We start from the raw sequence: 25,537 nt of genomic DNA, 5'->3' as shown, positions 1-25,537 counted from the left end.
ACTTGTACGGGTCAAGATTTGAAGTTTTCAGTGACCATAAGAGTTTAAAGTATTTGTTTGATCAGAAAGAGCTGAATATGAGACAGAGGAGATGGTCAGAGTTTCTGAAGGATTATGACTTTGGTTTGAATTACCATCCGGGTAAAGCAAACGTAGTGGCTGATGCATTGAGTCGGAAATCATTGCATATGTCTATGTTAATGGTTAAAGAATTGGATTTAATTGAGCAGTTTAGAGACTTGAGTTTGGTGTGTGAGAGTACTCACAATAGTGTTAAATTGGGAATGTTGAAGTTAACGAGTGGTATTCTGGATGAGATTAGAGAGGGTCAGAAATCCGATGTGCTTTTGGTTGATAAGTTGACTTTAGTGAATCAAGGTCAAGGTGGTGAATTCAGAGTTGATGAGAATGGTGTTTTGAAATTTGGTAATCGGGTGTGTATTCCGGATGTTACCGAACTTAAGAAGAGTATTCTTGAGGAAGGACATCGTAGTGGCCTGAGTATTCATCCTGGAGCTACGAAGATGTATCATGATTTGAAAAAGTTATTTTGGTGGCCAGGAATGAAAAGAGAAATTGCGAGTTTTGTTTATTCTTGTTTGACTTGTCAGAAGTCAAAGATTGAGCATCAGAAGCCGTCTGGGCTAATGCAACCGTTGGCTATTCCAGAGTGGAAGTGGGATAGTATCAGTATGGATTTTGGTTCTGGTTTACCGAGGACAATTAAGAATTTTGAAGCTATTTGGGTGATTGTGGATAGATTGACGAAGTCGGCTCATTTCATTCCGATCAGAATGGATTATCCGTTAGAGAGATTAGCCGAGTTGTATATTGAGAAGATTGTAAGTTTGCATGGTATTCCGTCGAGTATTGTTTCGGACAGAGATCCTAGATTTACATCGAAGTTTTGGGAAGGTTTGCAGAGGGCTTTGGGAACTAAGCTGAGATTGAGTTCTGCATATCATCCGCAGACTGATGGTCAGACTGAGAGGACGATTCAGTCATTAGAGGATCTTTTGAGGGCTTGTGTTTTGGAAAAGGGAGGTGCTTGGGATTGTTATTTACCTTTGATTGAGTTTACCTACAACAATAGTTTTCATTCGAGCATTGGTATGGCACCGTTTGAAGCTTTGTATGGTAGGAGATGTCGGACACCTTTATGTTGGTATGAGTCCGGTGAGAGTGCTGTGGTTGGACCGGAGATTGTTCAACAGACTACGGAAAAGATTAAGATGATTCAGGAGAAGATGAGAATTGCTCAGAGTCGTCAGAAGAGTTATCACGACAAGAGGAGGAAGTCACTTGAGTTTCAAGAGGGAGATCATGTGTTTCTTCGTGTCACTCCGATAACTGGTGTTGGTCGAGCTTTGAAGTCGAAGAAGTTGACACCTCGATTTATTGGTCCTTATCAGATTTTGGAGAGGATAGGGGAGGTAGCCTATCGTATCGCTTTACCGCCGTCGCTTGCGAATTTGCATGAGGTTTTTCATGTGTCTCAGCTGAGGAGGTACATTCATGATCCGTCATGTAGTCCAAATAGATGATGTACAGGTGAGAGATAACCTGACTGTTGAAACATCACCTATGAGGATTGAGGATCGAGAGTTGAAGCAGTTGCGGGGTAAAGAGATTGCCTTGGTGAAGGTAGCTTGGGGAGGACCAGCAGGTGGCAATGTGACTTGGGAACTGGAGAGTCAGATGAAGGAGTCTTATCCGGAGTTATTCGCTTGAGGTATGTTTTCGAGGACGAAAACTCTTTTAGTGGGGGAGAGTTGTAACACCCCAATAAAAATAAGATAATTATTTGATTTAAATTAATATTATATTTATTAATTTAGTTAAATAATTGGAATTATTGGATTATTATTATTATTATTTTGGAATAATAATTATTGGAAAATATATAAGTGTGAAGTAAGGAAAAAGAATCCCAATTGGTAAAAAGAGTTTTACGTGAAACAGAGAAGCGGCTGAAAAGTGGAAAGTGGAGAAAGGGCAAAGAGGAAGAGCAAGGGCAAAGGTTGGAGAAGAGAAAAGCTTGGAGCTTAGAGATTGCCGGATTAACTCAGGTAAGGGGGGTTTATCGTCGTTTAATGGGTATTATGGGTTAGCATGTAATGGGTAGTGATAAACCGTTGAATTAACCCTAATTGGGATTTGGAATGCTGAGAAATTGTGATGAATAGGTTGTGTGAAAACTGTAATTGAATCGATAATGGTGTGTGTCGTAAATTGCTGGACGTGTAGCTTTTTACGGAATTGGAATCGGAGGTCCGGAAGTCCTCCAACGGCGGAAAATGCGGAGAATTCTGCATTCTGCCTTGTGTTAGCGCAGGAACAGCTTCTGTCTTGCGTTAACCGGTTAACCCAGGGTGTTAACCGGTTAACACTGTTATGTATTTTGAATAATTGCTGTTTTGTCTGCGTTAACCGGTTAACCCAGGGTGTTAACCGGTTAACACTGTTGTGAATGCTGAGATATGGCTGTTTGTGCTGCGTTAACCGGTTAACCCAGGGCGTTAACCGGTTAACACTGTTAAGTTTTGGGCAGGAAGCGTGTTTGTGCTGCGTTAACCGGTTAACCCAGGGCGTTAACCGGTTAACACTGTTGCAGAGTGGAAAAATTGTTAATTAAAATGTTGTGTGCCTAATTGATGGTTGCCTATATCGGTGTGTGATATAGTAGGGATTATTTCCCGCTGTTTTGAGCAGTATAGGTATTAGTAGAGTGTGCTAATACTGTGTTTAATTATTTGACATGATATGATGTGTTGATACATGTGTTGATACTGTATGATGGTATGCATAACGTTGTGAATGTGTATGTTATGCATGTGTTGTGAATGGACTGTTTTATGGCTTAGAGAGTGAGCATCGGTCCATTGTGGATTATTGTTGTGATGTTGCATTGCTAGGTGATTAGCGTGCATAATGTGGCCTTTATGGTGGTAGCTAATTCCCATGGTGAGGAATTAGTGATGTTAGTCATTTGGATTGTTTTGATGTTTGCATGCTAGGTGAATTAGCGTGCATAGCATGGCCCTTGGGGTGGTAGCTAATTCCCATGGTGAGGAATTAGTGATGTGAGTCACTAGGTCTCAAATGAGTGGGACTGGTGAGCTTGGTAGCCGTACCTGGATTTGGTCGGTGAAGTTGAACTATATGTTCACAAATAGTCGGTACCGCATGCATGGAGTCTCATTGCATAATATATGTGTAGTGTATAATATGAATGGATGTATTCCAATGTTATACGTGTGTTGTGTTGGCATTGAGCATGAGTATGAATTGTGTTGATATTGAGTATGATGTTTGAGTTGATGTGCCGTTACTGAATGTGTGATACGATTAGGGTGATTCATGTGTTAAATTACTTAACATGACATTATATTCTATAATGCTTATTATATCGATTGAGGAACTCACCCTTACAACTATTTTTCAGGTAACGAGCAGTGATTGAGCAGAAGCTAATGCTTGGAGTCTAGTGTAGTCTCCTTAGTGGGTCATGCTCTGATAGATGTAACATCGGGAGGGAACATTTTAATTGTGTTGTTGATGTTTGCTGAACCAGTTTGCATGTAGTATGTTACATGTTTTGAATGATCGATTTGATCTCTATCCGCTGCGTATTGTGCAATACTTTATGTTTTGAGTTAAATAATGAGCATGACTAAATAGTATGACGAATGGTGCGAAATAAATGTGTGACACCCTTAATTGCATGATTACTCTGATTTATATGTTGTTATTTTAATTAAATATTTGGGGTATTTTAGAAGGGTGTTACATAAGGCGCCCTTAGGTTGCTGAAATGAGGAGCATTGGCCTTGTATTTATAACATATTGCAGCTGATATGCATGAACAAAGCATTGCATGGATGGAAAGGGCCTCCATGCATGGGCCTGTACAGGCGCATGGAGGGCCCAATTCCACTTGGATTTTCAAGCTTATGCCAAAGGGAATCGAAGTGGACGTGTAGATTGAGTGTGTTGAGCTCATGCAATGCAAATTTAATTGATTTTCCAAAATTGTACCAATATGTTCTTGCTTTTGAAAAAGGTATCTTCAAAAGTGAAGCATAACCTTATGCGTAATGGTTGGAAAGCTTTTTGCATGAGGATAATTTGTTATGTTAACCAAAACTTCATTTGAAATTTGGAAATTGGTGAAAATTGACCATGAAGTGTAGGGTGCAAAACATGTACATGTGAGATTTTCAAAAATAGCCAAACTTCAAGCCCTTATGTTTCAGTGATGCAAGCTCCAAATGACAAAACTTTCAACATCCAAGTTGTATATCTTTTCAAGAGAATAAATTTGGACTTAAGTTTTGTATAATTTGGATTTTTGATGAAGACGTTATGGGAACTTGAAGTTGGACTTTTTCATATTTCAATGCCTTTCGTCCAAAGTGACCTATAATGTTTTGCATTATCACATGTATTTCTTTTAGGATTTTGAAATTTTTCTCAACATAACAATTCAATTAGACCTCTTCATATTTCAAATGCATTTGATCCCATATCAAAATCATGAAAAATGAATGAGTTATGTCCTTGGGAAGTTAACCCAAAATTAGGGTTTCAGTCAAAATGACCTATAATGTCTTGAAATGGATGATGACCTTCCAAGCTTAAAATAAATTTTGAATGAACATGAAAGTTGTTCATATGGTTCTTAAGAACATTTTTTCTCTTGGTATCATTTCCATTTGACAAACACATTAAAAGTTAGGTCTCAGTGTACTTCAAAGTAGTCAGATGAATTGACTGATCAACTTCTCAAGTCCAAACCTCATATTTTGATGAATTGATGATTGAGGATACTCAAATAAGCTCAAATATGCATGAAATGATGAATTAAAGAACTTACCTTGATTTTATTTGATCATGGGTTGAGGTTGCTTCATGAGCAAGACACAGTTGATACACAGATGAATTAGGGTTTCCTTGGGAAACAAACCTCAAACCCTTTGGTTTGCTTTGATCAAAATGATGAATTAAGATATTTGGGAGGAATATTTGATGGATGAGAGCTTTGGGAACCATTTCCATGCTTGCTTTCATCTTTACTTGACCATATCAATGCACATAGGATCTCCTAGAAGCTTTGGATCTTTGTGATTGCTCAAGCTACAAACAAAAGATGTTAGTGACATATTTTTGTGCTTTTGGTTAGTAAATAAAATAAGAAAAGCAATAATATACAATTCAAGCATACTTGGTGATCTCAAACCAACTCAAAAAATTTCCCACCCTAGGGTAAAAGCCAAGAGGCTTATGATCCTTGAGGCAAGATGCAAATGCATGTTATGATGCCATGAGGGATCTTAGGGTCAAAATTGGGGTCTTACACATTCCTTTCGAAACCGAAAGTTTCAAAAAAAGAATCATATCCATCATCTGCATTCCTACATGTATCACATGCATTATTTCATGCATAGCATTTCCGCCAAAATCAGAAGTTTCAAAAACAAAATCCTATAAATCATCAGTATTTCCACATGCATTTCATGTATCACTGCATACATAGCATCTTCTATAAAGGCGAGACATTATACGAAATTCAGCCAAAGAGTTGCACCCCTACATACATTTCCATGTATCATTTCATGCATGGTATTTCCATCAAAAATGGAATAGCATACCAAAAATCAAACATACATCAGGATCCAGGGTTAATCATGAATATCCAGGTCAATCCTCAGTTGAGTTAGTGGTATTTCTCGGAGTGGGTTCCTACCCTGCATTATTTTCTCATTGGGCGTTTTCTAGTGAGTTGTTTCCTTCAACCTTTTATTGATAAGGTTGTTATTTCAGCTAATATAGTGGTATTTCTCTAAGTGAGTTCCTACCCTATATTGTTTTCTCATTGTGTGTTCCCTAGTGATTTTTTTCCTTCAACCTCTTATTGTTAAGCTTGTTATCTTCAGTTAAGTCAATGGTACTTTTGTAAGTGAGATCCTATCTTACATACTTTCTCATCGGGTGTTCCCTAGTGAATTGTTTTTCTAACCTTTTTGAAATCCTGGCAAGCAGATCCCTGATGTCAAACATGATGCCACGACCTCAAGGTCTGCACATTATCACACAACAAATAATAGCAGGATAAATAAAATATTAAATAACACGATTAGTTGTTAACCTAGTTCGGTGCAACGTCACCTACATCTGGGGGCTTCCAAGCCAAGAAGGAAATCCACTATCATAGAATTAGTTTGAAGTCCTGAACAACCTTTGTGTTTACAGGCTTCTCTCCTAATCTTTACTTAAGGATGTTTCTATATAGGGCAAACCCAGATATGCGCCCCTCTCAATTCCCTCAATCACACGATAACACACAACAGAAAAACACAATCCACTCTTGCTTAAAAGCTTCTAAGACATTGTAAATTACAACTCAATACACCTAGTCCAATTCAAGTATCAAAGTGATACTCGAATGGCTCACATAAAGCACACACATGAAACCGTAATGATAACACAATACCGGACTACTTCAATACCTTCCTAGGTTAAGAACTCCTATATATATAGCAGTGAGACGCATGGGCTTAGGTATTTGATTTGCAACAGAGCCAAGATCTCTTCTCAATCTTCTAAAGATATGATTCTTAATGAATCAAATGTTTCCTAAAACTTCTTGACATTGTTAATTCGTGAGCAAGTCAAGATACAATATTCTTTAGTCACAGGAAAATGCGCACAAGAACTAAATCTTCAGAGAATCTGTAGACAAAAAAATTAAGGAGAGTAAATCTCGCAACTAACACAAGCTTGATTATGCTGAATGTTGAGGCAACATGTCAGGACATCTTATTGAACATCTAACAAATAGTTGTTTTCCAAAAAGCAGCCAATCACCAAAAGACAAACCAAACAATCTCCCCGTTTCATAATTTTTTGCTAAAACAATCTTTGCAATGGTCAACTATCAATAAATAGAAGGATATAAATAGGGATGTATATCAACAAGAAAGTATACGACATCCTTTCACACACAGTCATTAGAGGCAGGTGTAGTGAATCAACAAGCCTTATACTTTAAAAAAATATAAGCTCACAAGAAAAATGTCTTCAATCTTAGACATGATGTCAGGACGTTGTTCCTGACATCATGAACAACAGAACCAGATAACACGCTCCTCCTGAGTATCAGAACAACAGGCTGAGTTCCCCCATAGGAGACTCCCCCTACAAACCTGCACATGCTCCCCCTCAAACAACAACCCATCCAAACATTTAAACAAACCAGACAAACACAGTCAAACAAAGGAGACTCCCCCTACAGACCTGCACATGCTCCCCCTCAAAGAGAAACCCATCCAAACATTCAAACACACCAGACAAACACAGTCAAACAACCTAACTACTCCCCCTTTTTAGCCATAAAGTTGTCAAAACAAAACACATTTACCATACCATCAATGTCAGTCACACAAGATTAAGAGGGTTTACAAACCAAGAAGCACTTAAAGTGTGAACAAAATAGAATCCCGGGCACAAACCACAAAAGCATCAAAATCAGGAACAACACACACAAGATCTAGAGAACATTAATCTTCATCATTGCTAGTCTCTTCCGCGTCAATAGGAACAATTTTGTCTTCATTATCCTCTTCCTCATCAGTTCCGTCAGCTTTAAAACCACCTTCCTCTTATGAAAGAACCTTAATCAACAATTCAAGTTTGCTTTTCCTTTCAGTACAACTCTTTATAGTCTCATCCAAAGTCTTGCAGGTGTCTTTCAGCTCAGTAAGGATGTTTGTTCTATAAGTGGACCTTGAAGAAGTATGTCTAGATGTCATGGCAATGTCTGGGACATGTTTCCTAATGAATAGTCTATACTGCAATGAGAGAGAGGGTCCCTTTTGCAAGTACTGTCAGAATTGATTCATATGCTGAGATGTTAACTCAGGATAGCCGCACAAATCAAAGAGGGAAAAGCTTTTGGCATTTTTACAGCATAAGATGCAACATGTTTCATAGTCTGATAAAAAACATAGGAACCAAAATTAAAAATTGACTTAGTCCAAACAATATAGATGAACTTACCTAGCCTAGTAGCTATATTGGAGGTGTGATTAGTTGGCACCTAATTAGCAGTTCCAATTTTGTGGCCAACAACATACTTGACACTCAAGGCATTAGCAGACAATTTTCCTTTCCTTGGCCATTCTTTTACTTGCTTACCAGTGATCTCTTTGCAGATGACATTGTTTGAGACTTCAATTTCAGCTTGTTCTTCTTCAATTCTTCCCAAGAACTTGTTGATTATTTCAGGAGAAAAATCCACACATCTTCCTCTAACATACACTTTTCTGAATTCCTTGCTCCTTTTGTTGTCACACTCTTTGTAGATATTCATAATAAAATCTTTGACCAGTATTTCATAGCACTTGCCAAAGCCTGTTATAGTTTTCATCAGACCAACTTCTTGAATCAGACTCAACACCTTTTTACATTCAAACACATCCTTCCTCAATTCCCTTTCCAGTTCTAACCTTCTTTGATAAACATACTTCCACTTTTCAACATTTTTAACAAAGTGAAAAGAGATGTTGTCAAGTGGAACTTCAGGAATGTTGGTTGGAATCTTCTTCCCAGGGGCTTGCTTTCTGGAAGTGGAGATGATATCCTGAACATTATGTTCGACATCCTGATCAAATTACCTAGATTCATAGGGAACTTCCTTTATTTTTATAAACTTATTCTTAAGCGTAGGAGTAACCACCTTGATCCATCTTTTAGTGGGACCAACACTAGCCTTCTTCCTGACAAATTTGGAGGGAGTGCTGGAGGACCCAACAACTTGAGATTTCATGTTCTTCAACATTTTATCTATGCCATGAGTCAATCTTTACCATATAAGAACATTATCAGAGTCCAATTCCTCAATATTAATAATGTTAGTGGGTTGATCAATAGGGTTTTTATCCAGCTCATTAGTTATATCTTCAGACCTTTCTCTGTCTTGAGATTTCTTAGGAGAGAGAGTAAGTGCATGCACATCAGGATTATCTTTGGGGTTCTCAGTATTGTTATCTGGTTGAGCCAAGTATGTGGAGACATCTGGCATGACATTTGTCTTGGGGTCAATCCCTAAAACTTGAGAGATCATCACACGGATATTCTTATCAACATCGTCTTTATCAACAACGATCACACTAGATTTACTCAAGGTAGTGATAAATCTAGGTTTATTACTGGTTCCATAAGCTTTAACATTTTTCACAACATTTGTTGCAGCGAAACAATCTTCCTTCATACCAACATTAGGTTCAATGTTGATGGGATCGAGATACAAACTAGTCATGGACATGGGTTTCTTCACACTAGTGGGAGGTTCAAGATCATTCATATTTCTCACAGTTATGGAGGGAATGAAAGAGGTACTTACTTTAGTAGGCTTGTTTTTTCTTGAAGATGAAGTTCTGGCCTTTCTCATGGGGGTTGCTTGCTTGACATGAACGATTGAGAGAGAAACAACATTAGTGATGACATCAGAGAGACCTATCTCACTACCAATATTTTTAGGGTTTGCTTGCTGTTTGGAGTATTTTCTTGGAGTGGAGACAGAAGGTTATGACATTTTGGATGATTTTGATGGAGAGGTGATGGAGATGTGAAGATGTATGAGATTACGTTATACCATTTGGTTCAACATCCCTCCAAACACAATGTCATCAACATATATTTGTGCTATCATGGGTTTAGCATGTTCTTCTTTCACATACAGAGTTTTGTCTATTCCTCCTTTCCTGTATCCATTATTGACAATGTACTCAGTGAGCCTTTCATACCAAGCCCTATGTGCTTGCTTTAGTCCATATAGAGCTTTTCTCAATTTTTAAACATGATTTAGAAAGCTTGGATCTATGAATCCCTTGGGTTGTTCTACATAGACTTCTTCATTCAAGTACCCATTTAAGAAATCACTTTTTACATCCATTTGAAATAATTTGAATTTAAGAAGGAAGGTCACTCCTAACAGAAGTATGATTGACTCAATGCGAGCAACAAGGGAAAATGTCTCATCAAAATCGACCCCTTCAATTTGAAATGTATCCTTGAGTAACAAGTCTGGCTTTGTTTATGGTCATAGTCCCTTTTTCATCAGATTTGTTCTTGTAAATCCACTTAGTGCCAATAACATTCATTCCTTTAGGTCTAGGTACTAAGTCCCATACTTCATTTCTTATAAATTGACCTAATTCCTCTTGCATTTCGTTGATCCAGAATTCATCAATCAACGCATCCTTCACATTTTTGGTTCAAACTTAGAAACAAAACATGAATTTGAGACCACATCTCTAGATCTAGTGATGACTCCTTCATTAAGATTTCCAATTATGAGATGTGATGGATGGTCTTTCTGTATTCTGATGTAGGTACCTTTGTTGACTTGGGGGTTATCAAGTTCAACACCTCATAATTCACTATCTGATTCAATCACTTCCTCATTTTCAATTGGGTTGATCTGCTGAAATGATGTCTCGACATCAAATTCAACATTCGTCCCCTTTTCTGAGATATTGTCATCCACTACCACATTGATGGATTCCATCATAGCTTTGGTTCTGGAATTAAAGACTTTATAGGCTTTGTTGTTTGTAGAGTATCCCAGAAATATACCTTCATCACTCTTGGGATCCATCTTTCTTCTTTGTTCACGGTCATATAGGATGTAGCATTTTCTTCCAAATACGTGAAAGTATTTGACTGTGGGCTTCCTTCCTTTCCATAATTCATAGAGAGTGGTTGAGGTACCGGTTCTTAGGGTGACTCTATTAGAACATATAGAAGGTAATATGTTCTTGCGTTACACAACCCCGTTTTGTTGTGGGGTGATAGGAGAGGAGAAATCATGCCCAATACCTTCAGAGAAGCAAAAATTAGCAAATCTGCTGCTTTCAAATTCTTTCCCATGGTCACTTCGAATCCTGATGATTTCACTTTCCTTCTCTCTTTGATTCCTTCGACATAGATCTTTGAACACCTCAAATACATCAGATTTTTCTTTGATAAAGGTCACCCATGTGAAACTTAAAAAATCATCAAAAACAACATATGTGTACCTTTTCCCTCCAAGGCTCTCAACCTGCATAGTTCCCATTAGGTTCGTATGAAGAAGTTCTAGAACTTTCGAAGTCGTCTGATTTTGTAACTTTGGATGTGACATCTTAGTTTGCTTCCCAATATGACACTCACCCTATATTTTACCTTCTTCGATCTTGAGTTTTGGAATGTCTTTGATGGCTTCTTTTGACACAATCTTTTTCATCCCCTTTAAATGCAAATGTCCAAGTTTTTGGTGCCATATATTAACTTCGTCTTCTTTGGATACCAAGCATGTACGAGTGTGGTTTGTTTCTTTAGAGGACCATAAGTAGCAGTTGTCCTTAGACCCGACTCCCTTCATTAGCACTTCATTTTTCTCATTTGTGACAAGACACTCTGATTTTGTGAAGTTAACTTTAAGACCTTTATCACATAGTTGACTAATACTAATTAGGTTAGCAGTCAATTTTTTTACCAGCAGGACATTATCGAGATTTGGAAGTCCAGTACATGTTAGTCTTCCAACCCCTTTAATTTCACCTTTAGCCCCATCTCCAAATGTGACATGGATGGTTGAGTATGGCTTGATGTTTTCAAGGAACTTCTTGGAACCTGTCATGTACCTGGAATATCCACTGTCAAAATACCAGTCTTTACGAGCTGAAGCTCTTAGAGAGGTGTGAGCTATAAAGGTGGTGTTGACAATCTTGGATATCCACTCTTTCTTTTGATTGACCCTGAGTTGTGTTGGGTACCTTGGATAACCATATAATTTGAAACAGAAGGGCTTAATATGGCCATATTTTCCACAGTAGTGACATCTCCAGCAAGATGATCTTCCTTTAGTTTTAGAGTTCTGATGACTGGTATGATGTTGAGACAAAGGTTTTGACATGACGAGTTTAGACTCCTTACCTGGAAGAACAAAGTTGTTCATCGATGATTCTCCTTGTCTCTGAAGAGATTTAATTTTAAAGTGAATCCCTCTTAGATCTCCAACTGCTTTTCCAATTTTCATAACTTCATCTAACATGTTAGATCCCTTATTTAGCATTCTGACAAATTTTGTCATGTTGTTAAAATTGGAAGACAACAATATCACTTCATTTTGGAGCTCTGAGATGGTGAGTTGAAATCCTTATTTTTTAGCATGCAGTTGAGATACAATTTTCTTCTATTTTTCTCCCAGCAGGCACACTTTTTCACTTCTGACGCAGAGCTCTCTATAGGATGAAGTTAGTTCCTCATAGGATAGTGGTCCCTTTTTTGTTTCTTGAGATAGGTAGGCCATTCAGCTCTAATGTGTCCAAAACCTTCACACCCATGACACTGGATTCCTTTACCTTGATTTGATCTCTCTTCAGTTATTGTTCTTCTCTAAAAGTCATTAGTATTTATAATGTCAAGAAGGATGTTCTTAACATTGGGTCTTGACTTCCTGTCAATTCTCTTAAGAACCTTGTTGAATTGTCTTTCTAGAAGCATTATAGCATTGGACATTCCTTCATCAGTATCCAAGTCTTATTTCTTTTGTCAGTAATACCTAACTCAAAAGTTTAGAGAGATTTGTAAGACCCCAATTTTGACCCTATGATCGCTCATGATATCTCATCATTTGCATTAGCTTTGGGATCACACCTTGGCATCCTCCTTACCCCTTATTCATTGGGGTTGCATTGGGAGAGATCGACAAGCACATTTGATTGTTCATACTTTTTTTTCTTTGTTTACTAACCAAAATGCCAAAAATATGTCTATGTGTAGCTTTGTTTCTTTTGTAGGTATTGTGTACATCCACATATGCCTCATCAAGCTCACAACTAGGGTTTGAGACCCTCATGAAAAGAGATTAATCAAGAAAAGATTCAAAATGGTTCTAATCATCATATATGGATCCTTATGTCCTTCATTTATCATTTTGATCAAGAAATCATAAAGAGTTTGAAGCTTGTTTATCATGGAAGCCCTACTTCATCTGGGTATCTTGTGTGACTTCCTCAATAAGTTTATTCAACAATTGGTAAAATATATCAAGGAATACTTCATTATACATCACATTGTACATATATGATCCTCCATGGCTCCTAAATATCAAGATAACTTCAGGTTTTCAAGTTGGTTCAAAGAGGTTGACCAGAGGAAGTCAACTGGCCAAAACTGGGGTTCCCTAGACCATATCTCCTACAATATTTGTCATATGAAAATAATTCCAAGAGAAACTTTACTATTTATGACATTCCAAACAACTTTCATGTTGGCATCAAGAGCTACGTTTTCTTGGAAATTCATTTTTTATGGTGAAAGATTATAGGTCATTTTAATTGTGCCATATTTAGGAGGTCAACTTCCAAGGACCACAACTTGCTAAATTTTTATGATATGAAGGCCATCCAAGTTTCATTATCAATTTCAATATGTCTTATCCAACTTTGATTCTTTGAGAAATGTCAAATTCAAGTTTCAAGGGTAGATGCCAAGAGGAAACATTATAGGTCATTTTGGGCCATCATCATTGAATAAGCAATTTTCCTCAACTTCTAAAATGCATAACTCCCTCATGCCAAATCTAAATGATGTCAAACTTGTGATCAAATTTAAAAGGGATTAAATATATACAATGTTGGTTAAGAAACCATTTTCATTTGGAGCTCATAGCAAAAGTTATTCAAGGTGGAAGAAGCGATCATTTGACTTTGTACTTATAAAATTTTCAACTACGTTTGATTTCTCCAACTTCCAACTTAAATTTCATCATGATCCAAGATACAAATGCAAAAGTGTTCAACATAAAAGTTGATCCCCTTGATGTCACCTTTCCAAAACATTCAAGATCACATCATTTGGACAAGAATTGAGGGACTTGTGAATGGTTCCTTTGTTGGGTTCGTTTTGGCAAGTTTTGAATTCAAGTATCATTTTCTTTTGCATGCTTACATGTGATGATTTTAGTATCCATTATGCACGAATTAGAGTGGGATTTCATCTTGGTTTGGGCCCAAATCAATGCCCATGCATACATGCACCAATGTTACTATTTTTGGGAAATTTGAAAAGGGTGCAAAACTGAATTCCATAGCCTATATATACCATTGCATTGCCTCAAGATCAGTACACACACATTGCTGAAGCCTTGGCAAGCCATCCCAAAACACTACACCATAGAGTTCCTTGAAGATTTCTTTGAAATCGAGTTTGAATTTCACCTTCTATTTTGAGATTCAAACTCCAAGGATTCATTACCCTTTTCATCTCAATTGGTCACTACAAGCAAGAGGAGGAAGAACCAAGTAAATTCAGATCAAGATCAAGTCAAATCATAGATACCCGAAGTTAAATTTTCAGAAACTTCAAGCCTTTCGATGGTCTCTCAATTCTTCAAAATTCTCTTTGATTATTGGTTGTCTGAAGTCCTACCAATGTAGGCAACACGATTGAGTTGCTTTGAGGTCAAATCGAAGCAACTCAGATTATGCACCTCAAATTTCAAATCCATTTATCTTTCAATATACTTGGAATCAGAAGAAATGGAGGCCAGATTCGAGCTCCTGAGCATTTTTCATTTAAAATGATGTCCTTACTTTTTATTTTGGTGGTAGTTGATGGTGGACCAGTCCGGTGAGGTCCACCGGAGAAGATGATCGGGGCCCTAGCTCCGGTGGTGTGGTGGTAAGGTCATATCCATCAGATCATCTCTCCATGTTTTAATTCCAACCCTTCTTTCAGATTACCACGCGTGTGCATGCGTTGATTGTGGCATTTGGTTGAATCCCTTTATTTTGTTTAATTCATAATAATTTCATTTTTAATCCAAAAAATATGGGACTTTCACCAAAAATCTTCAAATATTTTTCTCTTTTATATTTTGAATTAAAATTATTTTTGGGATTAATTTTGATATATTTCACGAATTAAATGTTTTTGTGCATATTTTTAATTATCTTGAAATACTTCTTACTTTCTAAAAATCATGATATTTTTTGTCTAAGGTCCTTTGACCTTGTTTGACCTAGGATAAATCTGTTTGCTGTTCATTTGGTGTTTTGAAGGGATTTGAGGTTTTGGCCATATTAAAATGCATTTTAATTCACTTTTCATTTGTTTTATAACTGACTAAATGTTTAAAAATTATGTTGAGCCATTTTTATGGTCGTGTGATGTTTGACTTTCTGTTTGGGCCTTGGTCACGATTGATTTGACATTTGTTTGATCAAAACCATTGGATTTAAGGGTTTGATGAAATGTACATTTCATCTCCCAAAATGAATGGATGGTATTGATCAAATGAAATTCCTCTCATGATCAATTTATGTTTCTATTTCCCATTCCCTCTTCATCGTCATCCCTATTCTTTCCCAATCCTTCATTTGACCAATGATTTCTCTAATGTCTAAATGCTAATTGATTTATCAATGACCTTTGTCAGATGAATCAATATAAGTCTGACTGAGATAGATTCTTCCCACCTTTCTTTCAGTTTGTGGTATGTGTTTAGGAGTTTGGTTCTTTGTACCAAATCTCTAACATGCATTAACACCTATGTTTTTATTGTCCGGCCTCAAATAGTTATGTCTTCTACATAAGTCCAATTATGATTGCTTAACATAGAGCTAAATTTGACCCTTAAGACATAACATTCTAGTAAGTGAGATTGTAAGTCTCCCATTCTTCATGGTATTGTGTGGAAACTTGACCTTTTTTCCTTTCATGAGAGGTAGTGGCATACTTGTTGAATTATCCAAATTGGAGCCCTTCTCATGGAAGATGTCTTGGTTTAAGGATTTACACTTGTGAATGAATGGTTGAGCGTTCTCCAAAGAATGACTTAATCACTAACATTTCTTTACTTAATATTTATTTACTTTCAAGTCATTTACTTTATACACTTTAAATTTTGAGTACCTTTATCATTCATTGCCATTTATATTTCATGCAACTTGTTTATGTTTCAAGTCCTTTTCATTTTGCTCACTTGAGTCATATCTTGTGATTATATATATTGTTTTCTTGCTTTTTGTTTTGTTTGTAGTATTAGGACCCTAAAACACCTAATAACAACAAAAACCCTAAAAAAACATTTGTTGGACTATTGGGACTTGATCTGAATTGTTGGACTTTGAACTAGGCAACACTCCCTATGCTAAAGGACTTGGCCAATACCAACATCTGAGACTGAGCTATCTTTGATTAGGCATTCATCTGATGCAAGACTTTGAGTGTCTTTACTTCATCTGATACTTTGTCTCTATGCTTAATTTATTATTTGGTTATTATTGCTTATGTCTGATGTTTTATTCTAAGTTGATAAAGGAATATTTCATCTACTACATTGGAAGATGTTGAAGACTGTTAGCTATTGGAATGCTTGCTTGCATATTATGGCTATCTTTATTTGAGGCCTTGACCTTCCCATAATGCTTGGATATTTATCATTTCTTATTGCTTATTTGTTATCAAAGTCCAAAGGAAAATGGATTTCTATATGACATTCTTGTCTGTTGGATTGCATCCCATTTGTAGGTGTTTAATTGGCTGCATTATATGGTAAAACACTAGATGGGTACTAATGTCTTGACTGATGTCATGACATGTATGTGTGACTACATTGTAGTTACTGCAGGACTAGCTAACACAGGATTTATTGAATGTCAAACTGGATGCTGTGACATTCATACCTGTCAACAAATACTAAGGAATAGAACAGAAGGTGTTCTGTTAGAACTTAGTATTTATTTCCAGTCTGGTTATCAAGGAAAGACCAGACCTGGCATAAGGCCTACTGACTGAATGTCAAACTGGATGTTATGACATTCATCATTGACAGCAGCTACTGAACATTAGACAGAGTAGTGTTCTGCTATACTTCAGCATGTAACTTAGTTTGTTCTTCAAGAGAATAACAAAACTAACTTAAGGCCAAATGTGTAAATGTTAAGTTGGACACTTTAACATTTATTAATGTAAGTTGTTACTGTAGGATGGTCATTTTGATCATGTACAGGTCAGCAAAATTGTACAGTCTATTTTCTGGAAAAGCAGACTCAGCATATGGACCTTGATGTCAAGCTGAATGTCGTGACATTCATGCCTGATAGCATATGCTAAATTGTAGGTTGTTCAGTTTTCTGTTTCAGCTTTTTCTCAGGCTATTCTTCAGGGATTCAACAACTGAGAGAAAATCCAGGAAATCAACAACCAAGCTACATTCAATGAACCTAACAAATAGCCTATTTGTTAGTAACCTAAATGTTGAATTTATGGGAACTTGTGTGACCTTAAATTCAGGAGAATACAGGTGCAAAAGCCCAGGATACTGCAATATAAAAGGAAGGCGTTCCTTCATTCAGTTTCAGGGATTTTGAGGCGTGAAGATATTGTGTGTCCATCATACTTCACTGCTGTATTTTTGTGAGTCTTGTATTAGACGTATCTTGTAAGCCAAGCCATTATCAAGTAGATGATAGTTGTGGCATAGGGTGTTCATTGAGTTGTAAGTGTTATGTCACTCAAAGCTTTTAAGTGTGAGTGCTGTGTATCTTGATTAAAGTTGTGAAGCACAATCAAGAGTTGTTTGAAGTGTGACTTCAACTTGTCTTTAATATTGTTTAAAGATAGTAATCACTGAGGTGATTGAGGGGGAGTGAGTAGGAACTCTGATCTTAGGTTAAGATTGAATTTGCATTGGGTAGGGATTAAGTGATAAGTTGTAAACAAGTGAGTTTAGCTTTGAATTGATACTACTAATAGTGGATTTCCTCCCTGGCTTGGTAGCCCCCAGATGTAGGTCATGTTGGACTGAATTGGGTGAACAATTACTTGTGTTATTTACTGCACTTACTGTTAAGTTCTGCATAATCCCTGTCTGTGCAGAATTGGATGTCATAACAACCAGTGTGACATCCAAAGTCTGATAACTAGAATTTCAATTGGCATCAGAGCAGGCACCCTGCCTGTGAATTTCTGGGTGAGATCTAGGGAAGTTACTTTCTAGTACCATGGACAAGGATTTAGGACACTCAAACAGACCATCCATGTTGGATGGCTCTAATTATGATGACTGGAAGCCTCGTATGATAGCCTTCTTAAGGTCTCTAGACAGCAAAGTCTGGAGAGCTGTCAACAAAGGATGGGAACATCCAATGAGGACAGGTGAAGATGGAGTCAGTGTGCAGATTCCTGAAGAAGAGTGGGACAAGGAGCAAGAGGCATTAGCTCTTGGAAATTCCAAGGCCTTGAATGCATTGTTCAATGGAATCAGCAAGAACATCTTCAGGCTGGTACACCACTGTGAACTAGCTAAGGAAGTTTGGGATACCCTCAAGGTAACTCATGAAGGTACTTCCAAGGTGAAGATGTCCAAACTTCAGATGCTGACCACCAAGTTTGAAAATCTGAGGATGAAAGAGGATGAGACTATTCATGACTTTCACATGAATATTCTTGAAATTGCAAACACCTCTGGTGGACTAGGTGAGAAAATGGCTGAAGAGAAACTTGTAAGAAAGATTCTCAGGTCCTTGCCTAAGAGATTTGCTATGAAGGTCACAGCCATAGAGGAGGCGCAGGACATCTGCAACATGAAAGTGGATGAGCTCATTGGTTCCCTCCAAACCTTTGAAATGGGCTTGGGTGAATATGCTGAGAAGAAGAACAAAAGCGTAGCTTTTGTATCTAATGCTGAAGAGGAGTCAGAAGCAGGATATACTGGAGGTGATGAAAGTATATCAGAAGCCTTAGCCATGCTTAGGAGACAGTTCAACAAGTTCGTGAAGAAGATTGATCAAAGAGGTAGACCCAATGTCAAGAACATCCCGTCTGACATTAAGAAAAGATCAACTTCTGATGAGAAGTTCAATCACGGCAAGGGAATCCAGTGTCATGGTTGTGAAGGGTATGGACACGTCAGAGCTGAATGCCCTACTTACCTCAAATTGCAAAATAAGGGGTTAGCTATCACATGGTCTGAAGGAGACTCTGAAAGTGAATCTGAAGGAGAATCTGCCAAACATGTCACTGCACTAACCAGTGTTTGTGCCTCTGAAGATGACTCAAGTGCAGATGAACTGACCTTTGATGAACTTGCTGCAGCCTATAAGAAGCTGTGTTCCACCAGTGCAGAAGTACGTGCACAAGGAGAAAAGCAAAAGAAACTCATCAAGGAACTGGAAGATGAGAGACAAAAGCAACTGTCTGTCATAGAGGGTCTAAATGGTGAGATAACCCTGCTGACCTCCAAGCTGAATCAGATGACTAAATCCATCAGAATGATGAATAAGGGAACTGACACCTTGGAAGAGATTCTAAAGGTGGGACAGCAGTCTGGAACCAAATCTGGCCTTGGATTTGGGAAAAGATCCTCAACTGAACACAAACGCCCAAAGGCTAAAGTTCAGAAGTTCAAGCGGAAGTCAAAGCCAATGTCTCAACATCGAGGAACTAGGATGAATGATCATCAGAAGAGGAAATACCAGGAGTGGAGGTGTCACCACTGTGGTAGGCTTGGTCATATAAAAGCCTTCTGCTACTGGATTCATGGTTTCCCTAACCAAGCCTTGCATGTTAAGCCTAAGCATAAAACACATAAGCACTATGTTCCCATTAAGAAGCAACAATGGTATGCTAGGATAGCACACACTTCTCTAAGGGCTTCTACCAGAGAAGACTGGTACTTTGACAGTGGATGCTCAAGACACATGACTGGTATGGAAAATCTACTGGTAGATATTCAACCTCACACTACCAGCTATGTGACCTTTGGTGATGGTGCCAAAGGAAAAATAAAAGGTGTGGGCAAACTGGATTGTTCTGGAGTGCCAAAACTGAATAATGTGCTATTAGTAAGAGGACTAACTGCAAACCTCATCAGCATAAGTCAGTTGTGTGATCAAGGGTTTCATGTTCAGTTTACTAAGGAGCTATGCATTGTGACAAATGGTTACAATCAGGAAGTTATGAGAGGAACCAGGTCCAAAGATAACTGCTACCTGTGGGAACCTGAAGTCTCTAACTTTTCCACAACATGCTCCTCAGCCAAGGAAGAACAGGATGTGAAGCTGTGGCATAGACATCTTGGACATCTCCACTTACGGGGAATGAAGAAGATTATATCCAAGGAAGCAATCAGAGGAATTCCAAAGCTCCTGATTGATGAAGGAAAAGTCTGTGGAGAATGCCAGGTGGGCAAGCAAACCAAGATGTCACATCCGAAGCTGGGACATCCCACAACCTCCAGAGTTCTGGAACTGTTGCACATGGACCTAATGGGACCTATGCAGGTTGAAAGTCTTGGTGGGAAGAAATATGCATACGTGGTGGTGGATGACCATTCCAGATACACGTGGATAAGCTTCATCAGAGAGAAGTCAGATACATTTGATGTCTTCAAAGACCTGTGCATAAGACTTCAAAGGGAAAAGAACAGTTGTGTGGTCAGGATTAGAAGTGATCATGGTACGGAGTTCAAGAATTCCAAGTTTGATGAGTTTTGCTCGTCTGAAGGGATAAGCCATGAGTTCTCCTCCCCTATAACTCCTCAGCAGAATGGAATAGTTGAAAGAAAAAATAGAACTATTCAAGAATCTGCCAGAGCAATGATTCATGCAAAGAAGCTCCCCATGCACTTCTGGGTTGAAGCAATGAATACCGCATGCTATGTTCACAACAGAGTCACCTTGAGAAAAGGAACCTCCTCCACTCTATATGAAATATGGAAAGGCAGAAAACCCACTGTGAAGTACTTTCATATCTTTGGAAGTAAATGCTACATTCTCACAGATCGTGAACAGAGAAGGAAGCTAGATCCCAAAAGTGATGAAGGTATATTTCTGGGATACTCCACTAACAGCAGAGCCTACAGAGTGTTCAACTACATGACCAATGTCCTGATGGAATCCATAAATGTCATTGTGGACGATAAAGAGGAAGGAACCGATGTCATGGAGGATGTTGAAACATTCCTTGACAGTTCAACTGACAGTCCAGTCAAGTCTGAAGAAGTACAGGAACCTCCTCCTGAATGTGAAGTAGATGCAACCACCAAAGTGCCATCTATCAGAATTCAGAAAGAGCACCCTAAGGATCTTATCATAGGGGATCCCACTAGTGGTGTAACTACCAGGTCAAGAGGAATAAACTCAAATTCCTGCTTTGTATCCAAGGTTGAACCAAAAAATGTGAAAGAAGCCCTGACTGATGAATACTGGATCACTGTCATGCAAGAGGAACTTGAGCAGTTCAAAAGGAATGAAGTCTGGGAGCTAGTTCCAAGACCTGAAGGGACCAACATCATTGCTACCAAGTGGATCTACAAAAATAAATCTGATGAGAAAGGAGTAATTACTAGGAATAAAGCAAGACTAGTAGCTCAAGGATACACTCAAGTTGAAGGGGTAGATTTTGATGAGACATTTGCTCCTGTGGCTAGGCTTGAGTCCATCAGATTGCTGTTGGGGGTAGCATGCATCCTGAAGTTCAAGCTATTCCAAATGGATGTGAAGAGTGCATTCTTGGATGGCTACCTGAATGAGGAAGTCTATGTGGAACAACCTAAAGGGTTCTGTGATCCTAACCAACCTGAGCATGTATACAAGTTGAGGAAAGCCTTGTATGGGTTGAAACAAGCACCTAGAGCATGGTATGAAAGGTTAACCGAATTTCTGACCTCAAATGGATACAGAAAGGGTGGCATAGATAAAACCCTGTTTGTGAAGGATGAAGAAGGCAAAATCATGATAGTTCAAATCTATGTTGATGATATAGTCTTTGGTGGAATGTCAGAACAAATGGTTCAAAAATTTGTTCACCAGATGCAGTCTGAGTTTGAAATGAGTCTAGTGGGAGAACTGACCTATTTCCTTGGAATGCAAGTAAACCAAATGGAGGACTCTATGTTTCTCTCCCAAAGCAAGTATGCCAAGAATATAGTTAAGAAGTTTGGTATGGATAATGCTAGGCACAAGAGGACTCCTGCTCCCACTCATCTGAAGTTGACCAAAGATGATGGAGGGCCTAGTGTTGATCAATGCCTGTATAGAAGCATGATAGGTAGTCTGCTGTACCTAACTGCGAGTAGACCTGACATTTCTTATGCAGTTGGAGTTTGTGCCAAATATCAAGCAGAGCCTAAGGTGAGCCACTTGAATCAAGTCAAACGGATCCTTAAGTACATCAATGGGACATGTGACTATGGGATGCTGTACTCACATGGGTCTGAGCCTGTCCTATCTGGGTATTGTGATGCAGACTGGGCTGGGAGTGCTGATGACAGAAAAAGCACATCAGGTGGATGCTTCTTCTTAGGAGACAACCTCATATCTTGGTTCAGCAAGAAGCAGAACTGTGTCTCTCTGTCCACTGCAGAGGCTGAATACATAGCAGCTGGAAGCAGTTGTTCCCAACTGGTTTGGATGAAAAAGATGCTCACTGAGTACAATGTCACTCAAAATGTCATGACATTGTTCTGTGATAATCTCAGTGCCATTAATATCTCCAAGAATCCCATCCAACACAGCAGGACCAAACATATTGACATTAGGCACCACTTCATCAGAGATCTGGTGGAAGACAAGGTGATCACTTTGGAACATGTAGCCACGGATCTTCAACTGGCTAACATATTTACAAAGGCTCTGGATGCTACTCAGTTTGAAAACTTAAGGAGCAAACTGGGAATATGTCTCTCTGAGACCTTATAGCAACCACTGATGGTTGGGATAAATTGTTTAATATCTCTGCCTATTAAACAATGTGTACTAGGCTATGATTGGTCAACAAATCATAGCTATGCCACTTGCAACAAGGGTGGATACAAGAGGGTAAGGAGACACCCTACTGTGAGAAGGCCAATGTACCTGCAGGAGTTCAAGGATGCTGTTCATGCAGGAGTGGTTCTGGATGTCAGAAACAACATCATGGCATCTGATATGGTGGTACCTACTGTAAAGCAAAAGTGGGTGATTACTTGATCAAAGCTGTGAAGCGAGATCAAGTGGATGGTAACTTGGTTGAACGGTGAAGTAAAACCAAGTCTGTAACTCTGTCGTTATTCTCTGGTTATGTTGTTGGCTTTGGCAACATTTTTGACAAAAAGGGGGAGTAACCCCTGACAAACAGAGTGGGTGTCAAACAGAGTGGGTGTCTCTACAACAGACTCCCAGGACGACAGATTCCTCCCCTGCAGCGATTGTGTGTGAAGTTTTGCTTAACTTTTGTATGTGTGTGAATGTGCTGCCACTCTGAGTGTATTAGCTAGTATTAATTCCTGCTAGGTGTGTGTTTCCGCAGCTATGAACTCTGTTATGGGGATCAAAGTGTTTTAGCCAAAAATTTGCCAAAGGGGGAGTTTGTAGGTGTTTAATTGGCTGCATTATATGGTAAAACACTAGATGGGTACTAATGTCTTGACTGATGTCATGACATGTATGTGTGACTACATTGTAGTTACTGCAGGACTAGCTAACACAGGATTTATTGAATGTCAAACTGGATGCTGTGACATTCATACCTGTCAACAGATACTAAGGAATAGAACAACAGGTGTTCTGTTAGAACTTAGTATTTATTTCCAGTCTGGTTATCAAGGAAAGACCAGACCTGGCATAAGGCCTACTGACTGAATATCAAACTGGATGTTATGACATTCATCATTGACAGCAGCTACTGAACATTAGACAGAGTAGTGTTCTGCTATACTTCAGCATGTAACTTAGTTTGTTCTTCAAGAGAATAACAAAACTAACTTAAGGCCAAATGTGTAAATGTTAAGTTGGACACTTTAACATTTATTAATGTAAGCTGTTACTGTAGGATGGTCATTTTGATCATGTACAGGTCAGCAAAATTGTACAGTCTGTTTTCTGGAAAAACAGACTCAGCATATGGACCTTGATGTCAAGCTGAATGTCGTGACATTCATGCCTGACAGCATATGCTAAATTGTAGGTTGTTCAGTTTTCTGTTTCAGCTTTTTCTCAGGCTATTCTTCAGGGATTCAACAACTGAGAGAAAATCCAGGAAATCAACAACCAAGCTACATTCAATGAACCTAACAAATAGCCTATTTGTTAGTAACCTAAATGTTGAATTTATGGGAACTTGTGTGACCTTAAATTCAGGAGAATACAGGTGCAAAAGCCCAGGATACTGCAATATAAAAGGAAGGCGTTCCTTCATTCAGTTTCAGGGATTTTGAGGCGTGAAGATATTGTGTGTCCATCATACTTCACTGCTGTATTTTTGTGAGTCTTGTATTAGACGTATCTTGTAAGCCAAGCCATTATCAAGTAGATGATAGCTGTGGCATAGGGTGTTCATTGAGTTGTAAGTGTTGTGTCACTCAAAGCTTTTAAGCGTGAGTGCTGTGTATCTTGATTAAAACTGTGAAGCACAATCAAGAGTTGTTTGAAGTGTGACTTCAACTTGTCTTTAATATTGTTTAAAGATAGTAATCACTGAGGTGATTGAGGGGGAGTGAGTAGGAACTCTGATCTTAGGTTAAGATTGAAATTGCATTGGGTAGGGATTAAGTGATAAGTTGTAAACGGGTGAGTTTAGCTTTGAATTGATACTACTAATAGTGGATTTCCTCCCTGGCTTGGTAGCCCCCAGATGTAGGTCATGTTGGACTGAACTGGGTGAACAATTACTTGTGTTATTTACTGCACTTACTGTTAAGTTCTGCATAATTCCTGTCTGTGCAGAATTGGATGTCATCACAACCAGTGTGACATCCAAAGTCTGATAACTAGAATTTCACCATTGGTCAGATCTTTTCAACTCTTAACATTTAATTTTTGTGCTTAGGGTAGTCTTTCCATCTCCACCCACTTCTTTAATTTCAAAATCTCTCCCTCTTTTCAAAAACTTTCTTTGCTTGTGATTTCAAACTTAGACATTTTTTTAATTATTATAAACTTTGGCCTTATGCCAATGAATTTTAAAATATTTTCTTAATCAAACTTGTGAATGAATTTAATAATATGGACTGAAATTTCAAAAAGGCAAAAAGAACGAACAACCCCATTCAAGTCTTTGGCCTTTTGTGCCTTGTTAAACTTTTGTTAAAACCAACTCACCAACTGCTTTGAAATTTTTACCACGAACTACGGGGTTTTGATCCCTCATTTTTATGTTGGTACGTAGGCATAAGACCGAAGGTCTTGTCAAACACAAAAATGTAATCAATGAATTATTTTCTCAAAAAGGGCTCCCTAGGAATACCTAGGACACTTTGGGTGCTAACACCTTCACTCTGTGTAACCAACCCCCTTACTTGCAATCTCTGGCATTTTATTAATTTTGATTTGAAAACTTCTTATCTTTGGGATTTGTTTGTACTTTTCCATTTTCCTTTGGAAACAATAAAAGTGTGGTGGTGACTCTGGTTTTACTGACGTCAAGTTTATCCATAGCTTAATGGTCACGAATTTATCGCTACAGAAATTAAGTTGCGACTCTGTTGGGGAGTAGTCCTTAATGG

This window comes from Lathyrus oleraceus, chromosome 6, assembly GCF_024323335.1.
Source record: "Lathyrus oleraceus cultivar Zhongwan6 chromosome 6, CAAS_Psat_ZW6_1.0, whole genome shotgun sequence".
Classification (NCBI taxonomy): Eukaryota; Viridiplantae; Streptophyta; class Magnoliopsida; order Fabales; family Fabaceae; genus Lathyrus; species Lathyrus oleraceus.
Note: the sequence above shows the minus strand (reverse complement) of the source record.